Source organism: Podarcis tiliguerta (genome assembly GCF_965153285.1).
Source record: "Podarcis tiliguerta genome assembly, chromosome: 6".
NCBI lineage: Eukaryota > Metazoa > Chordata > Lepidosauria > Squamata > Lacertidae > Podarcis > Podarcis tiliguerta.
Genome location: NC_139539.1, coordinates 85,102,866 through 85,109,544, shown reverse-complemented (window position 1 = coordinate 85,109,544; position 6,679 = coordinate 85,102,866).

Sequence of the window (6,679 nt, the reverse complement as noted above, 5' to 3'; positions counted from 1 at the left end):
GCTAAATTGTACCCCCCCCCCATTCTTTTTAAAAGTTTTTGTACTCTTGGTTCCCAAAGTTTCACTTTGGTGATACAGTGGTGCCTCGCAAGACGAAATTAATTCGTTCTGCGAGTTTTTTCGTCTTGTGAATTTTTCGTCTTGCGAAGCACGGTTTCCCATAGGAATGCATTGACGGTTTTAAGAAAAAGGCGCAAGACGTTTTCGTCTTGCGAAGCAAGCCCATAGGGAAATTCGTCTTGCGAAGCAACTCAAAAAACAAAAAACTCTTTCGTCTTGCGAGTTTTTTGTCTTGTGAGGCATTCGTCCTGCGAGGTACCACTGTATTATGCCGAAATGTATCTTGTTACTCTGCCGTGCCCTCCAAATTTAAAGAAAATATATGAGTGTGTGTGTGTGTGTGTGTGTGTGTGTGTGAGAGAGAGAGAGAGAGAGAGAGAGAGATGGACACAATTTGATTTGCGTTTCCCCTCCTTTGATGTCAGCAGGATACGTTCTTCTTAAATAAAAATTTAAAATGTGTCATGATCACTTTTACACTCAAAGTTAGGCATGCGGTCCGTGGGTTGGTCCTGTGTTGATGAGACCCTTAGTCCAAAATAAGTTAGCCACCCTTACTTTGCTTGGTGGATCTCGTGTGACTGTTCATCCTAACCCTACTGAATGCCTAGAGACCTGATTTAGGCTTTATGATACATCAAGTCTGAATTGTCAACGGTACTAAACATGGATGGTAGGGGCACTTTTCAAGGGTCCTACTTTGCAAGACAGTCAGAAGCTAGTAAGTGCATAAGCTTTGATGCTAGAACTTAATTATAGATCTAGGTCTAGGCGCATGTCACAATTTGGCAAAAGCACAGGAGGATTCAGTGTTGAAGCTGGGGCTGATTTGGGGGATGGACTGTAGAAGCATGTTAATTTTGCATCATTTTAGCTTTCCTTGAGACAATTCCGGTTACTTTGGTGCAGAACATTTGGGGTTTATTAGCACATGCGCACGCCCTGCTGCCTCTTAATCCCTATAACCTACTAGAAGGTGATCGTATTTGTTATTTCAGTAAAAATACTGGCAAACTCGAGGCCTTAGGTGCGGTCCCTTTATTGCATATTTTGCATTTATTTGTCTATGCCTTCAGGGCTCCCAGCTGCACTTGCATTGACTGTTTATTGGCCAGGTATGCCTTTTACTCTTTAAAGATTCACAACCAAGATCAGCATTAGTGCTGGATGATCTAGTAGTTTTCCTGCTGTTTCTCCAGGATCGAAATGAATTTAACTGCTAAATTTTTAAGAACAGTCAATCCATGTGTGTCAGTCCTGCCTCTTGTGCAGCCATGTGTGCTGGGGCAGAGCAAAGAGGAGCAAAATAAAGGGGAAGTCTGCACACCATTAGCCTCTTTATGCTGATCAGCAAGGAAACTGACTTGGAGGACTTGATTGGAGTAGCTGGCCTAATGGTGGAAGGAGACTTCTTTAGCCAATGTGCCTCTTCCCCAATTTTCTCCTTGCTGCACACAAGCTAAGTCCAAACTTGTCATTTCTCCGTTCGCTGGTTCAGTGTCTTCTGTGGGGGCGAAATTCTAAGCAATGAGTGAAGTTTGCAGACAGGCTTTGTAGCTCAGTGGCAGACCTTGTGTCCTTTATACAAAAGGCCCCATGTTGAATTCCTGGCCTCTCTAGGTACAGATGGGAGAAATCTGTTTGAAACCCATGGTTAACTCAAAAGAGACTTGGTATAGCCAAAATCTGTAACCATTTTGTGGGTTCCAGGTGAGTATTGCCATCCACTGCAGTTGTACGTGCGTCTTCCATGCTGCCTGAAGTCACTGGTGTTGAGAAAGATGTGGAGAATCCTTTGAAAAAGAAAATGGAACAAATGGGTTTTTTTGTGTATGTGTATAATAATAATAATAATTTATTTGTCCCCCGCCCATCTGGCTGGGTTTCCCCAGCCACTCTGGGCGGCTTCCAACAAAGATTAAATTACATTAAAATGTCACACATTAAAAACTGCCCTAAACAGGGCTGCCTTCAGATGTCTTCTAAATGTCAGGTAGTTGTTTATCTCTTTGACATCTGATGGCAGGGCGTTCCACAGGGTAGGCGCCACTACCCAGAAGGCCCTCTGCCTGGTTCTCTGTAGCTTTGCTTCTCGCAGTGAGGGAACAGCCCAGCCAGAAGGCCCTCAGTGCTGGACCTCAGCATCTGGGCAGAACGATGGGGGTGGAAATGCTCCTTCGGGTATACTGGGCCAAGGCCATTTAGGGCTTTAAAGGTCAACACCAACACTTTGAATTGTGCTCGGAAATGTACTGGGAGCCAATGCAGGTCGTTCAGGACCAGCGTTATATGGTCTCGGTGGCCGCCCCCAGTCACCAGTCTAGCTGCTGCTTACTGGATTAGTTGTAGTTTGCGCGTCACCTTCAAAGGTACCCCCACATAGAGCACATTGCAGTAGTCCAAGCGGGAGATAACCAGAGCATGCACCACTCTGGCGAGACAGTCCATGGGCAGGTAGGGTCTCAGCCTGCGTACCAGATGGAGCTGTTAGACAGCTGCATTGGATACAGAATTGACCTGCGCCTCCATGGACAGCTGTGAGTCCAAAATGACTCCCAGGCCGCGCACCAGGTTCTTCAGGGGCACAGTTACCCCATTCAGGACCAGGGAGTCCTCCACACCAGCCTGCCCCCTGTCCCCCCAAGAACAGTACTTCTGTCAACCTCAATCCATTAGCCGCCATCCATCCTCCAACTGCCTCCAGGCCCTTGCACGGGACCTTCACCACCTTCACTGGTTCTGATTTGAAAGAGGTAGAGCTGGGTATTATCTGCATATTGATGGACACCCAGTCCAACCCCCCTGATGATCGCTCCCAGCAGCTTCATGTAGATGTTAAAAAGCATGAGGGAGAGGACGGAACCCTGAGGCACCCCACAAGTGAGGGCCCAGGGGTCTGAACACTCATCCCCCCCCCCACTTTCTGGACACGGCCCAGGAGGAAGGAGCAGAACCACTGTATAACAGTGCCCCCAGCTCTCAGCTCCTCTAGACGGTCCAGAAGGATGTTATGGTTGATTGTATCAAAGGCCGCTGAGAGATCCAGCAGAACTAGGAAACAGCTCTCACCTTTGTCCCTAGCCCGCCGGAGATCATCAACCAGCGCAACCAAGGCAGTTTCAGTCCCATGATGAGGCCTGAATCCTGACTGGAAGGGATCCAAATGGTCCGCATCCTCCAGGCGTGCCTGGAGTTGTTCAGCAACCACCCACTCAATTACCTTGCCCAAGAATGGAAGATTTGAGACTGGGCAATACTTGGCCATACTGGCCGGGTCTAAATATGTTTTTTTAAGCAGTTTAATGACTGCCTCTTTCCACGGGTCTGGGAATGCTCCCTTACAGATTGTGTGTGTGTGTGTGTGTGTGTGTGTGTGTAAGTAAGTAAGGGACGCGGGTGGCGCTGTGGATTAAATCACAGAGCCTAGGACTTGCTGATCAGAAGGTTGGTGGTTCTAATCCCCGTGACAGGGTGAGCTCCTGTTGCTTGGTCCCTTCTCCTGCCAACCTAGCAGTTCGAAAGCACGTCAAGTGCAAGTAGATAAATAGGTACCGCTCCGGCAGGAAGGTAAACGGTGTTTCCGTGCTGCTCTGGTTCGCCAGAAGCAGCTTAGTCATGGTGGCCACATGACCCAGAAGCTGTATGCTGGCTCCCTTGGCCAATAAAGTGAGATGAGTGCCACAACCCCAGAGTCAGCCACAACTGGACCTAATGGTCAGGGGTTCCTTTACCTTTACCTTTAAGTGAGAGAGAGGGAGGGAGGGAGGGAGGGAGAGACTGAATTGTCTGAGCAAGATTTAACAGACCTTGTGGATGGGGCTTCCTCATGGCTTGCAAAAGAATAAGTTATTGGGGTGGGGAATAAGCAAATACTGTACGTGCAGACCTACCTAACTTTGAAGCATGTTTTGGTGTGCAGAGGGAGGTTAGGGAGCTCACTGAGGGGGTGATATTGCCCACATTCCAGATGTCGACATTTATTTAAGGCTGTCCGCATCTGGCGCTCCACAGATCCTTGTAACTAACTTGTACGTATAATCCAGATGGTTAAAGAAATAGTAAAAACGTGAGGATTCCCACTTTTTCAGTGCACGCTTCTAGGTGAAAAGGGTTCTAATCTGCTAGCAATGGTCTAGGACGATATTTTCTCTAGATTAAATAAAAGCAGTACAGTTGCATGATAGTTAAGTTTCCAAGACTGAAGATGTAAGAAAATAGTATATACCAATTTTGGGTTTTTTTGGGACAAATCAACATGTTTTTTTCTTGTTCTGCTCATCTTAGGATGAGAGGGGTTATTTGAATAGAATGGCAGAAACAAAACATCTTATTCCTTCTAGAAAACGGGCAGGAATTACCGTATTTTTTGCTCTATAAGACTCACTTTTTTCCTCCTAAAAAGTAAGGGGAAGTGTTTGTGCGTCTTATGGAGCGAATGTAGGCTGCGCAGCTATCCCAGAAGCCAGAACAGCAAGAGGGATTGTTGCTTTCACTGCGCAGCGATCCCTCTTGATGTTCTGGCTTCTGAGATTCAGAATATTTTTTCCCTTGTTTTCCTCCTCCAAAAACTAGGTGTGTCTTGTGGTCTGGTGCGTCTTATAGAGCGAGAAATACGGTAACTCTTCAGAGCATCAAAATGCAAAGGGCTGAGGCTTCAGCTGGTGGGGATTCCACATGATTTCCCCTCCACATGATTTAAGAACACATGGAAGGGAATACCTGAACAGAGAGACAGTATTTTCAAATATGTGCTTCATGGTGTGGGGAGGATACAAAGACTCTTGCATGCGGTGATTTATAATCCCAATGTTTGTCATCCTTCCTTGCCTTTGCCTTCCTGCAAAAATCCTGATTCATGGTGTGATCAAAGCTTTAATGTTGATTAATAATGTTGGTGAGTTGTAATATGGGGAGGCTTGGCTGGCGCCATGTGTGATAATTTTTAGATTCGCTGGTAAAGTCATGCTTCTGCCTGCTTTGGCCTGCCACCTCAATTAGCTATTTCTTTATAGGCAGGTATAATTAGATCTCCTAAAACTGCACTGTTTTCTAAGGAGGCAGTGGGATGGGCTTAAGTGATCTTGGCATTTCAATACCGCTTAACCACCAAAGCAGAGTCCTGCATGTATGCATAACCTCCACGGACACAGTGAATAGCACTAATCTGATGTTTCTGATGCGCTCTGCCTTCAGATGTCTTTTAAAGATAGGATAGCTGCTTATTTCCTTCACATCTGAAGGGAGGGTGTTCCACAGGGTGGGTGCCACTACCGAGAAGGCCCTCTGCCTGGTTCCCTTGCAACCTTACTTCTCGCAATGAGGGAACCACCAGAAGGCCCTCGGTGCTGGATCTCAGTGTCCGGGCTGAACGATGGGGGTGGAGACGCTCCTTCAGGTATACTGGGCCAAGGCCATTTAGGGCTTTAAAGGTCAGCACCAACACTTTGAATTGTGCTCGGAAACATACTGGGAGCCAATGCAGATCTCTCAGGACCAGTGTTATGTAGTCCCAGCGGCCACTCCCAGTCACCAGTCTAGCTGCCACATTCTGGATTAATTGCAGTTTCCGGGTCACCTTCAAAGGTAGCCCCACATAGAGCGCATTGGAGTAATCCAAGCGGGAGATAACTAGAGCATGCACCACTCTGGCGAGACAGTCTGTGGGCAGGTAGGGTCTCAGCCTGCGTACCAGGTGGAGCTGGTAGACAGCCGCCCCGGACACAGAATTAACCTGTGCCTCCATAGATAAGCTGTGAGTCCAAAATGACTCCCAGGCTGCGCACCCGGTCCTTCAGGGGCACAGTTACCCCATTCAGGACCAGGGTATCCCCCAAACCCGCCTTCCCTCTGTCCCCCCAAAACAGTACTTCTGTCTTGTCAGGATTCAACCTCAATCTGTTAGCCGCCATCCATCCTTCAACCGCCTCCAGGCACTCACACACGACCTTCACCACCTTCACTGGTTCTGATTTAAAAGAGAGGTAGAGCTGGGTGTCATCTGCATACTGATGAACACCCAGCCCAAAGCCCCTGATGATCTCTCCCAGCGGCTTCATATAGATATTATGTGTTATGGGATTAAAGTTGGCCACAACTTTATTAAATTTTCAGATGTAGGAAGACCTTGGTTTAGACATTGGGCATTTATCCCTCCCAGTCCCCAGCTGGGGATCTGGGGCACATCAGGGTTATCCAGTTTGTATGGGGATCGGGCTGGTTCTCGAAGACGTATGTTGAAGCAGAGAGCCCGCCCCCCATTTCACCGCAACACAGGGGAGTGCACTGACAACCTTTCAGCGTATGGCCAGTGACTCCCCTCAACACAACCCCTTTAACGGGGAACCCTGGGGTCGCCGCTGTGGCAGGAGGGGCGTGTGCCACTGCTTCACCCCCCCCCCATTCAGGGAAGATAGACTAAAGGATTCCGCCCAAGGCCTATAACCGCCAAAGTTGTGATGTTTTACTACGGGGAAGGCGAAACCTGCCAATGCAGGGAAAATTCCTTCCCAGTAAAGAAGAAGTTAAAGATAAAGGTAAAGGGACCCCTGACCATTAGGTCCAGTCGTGACCGACTCTGGGGTTGCGGTGCTCATCTTGCTTTATTGGCCGAGGGAGCCGG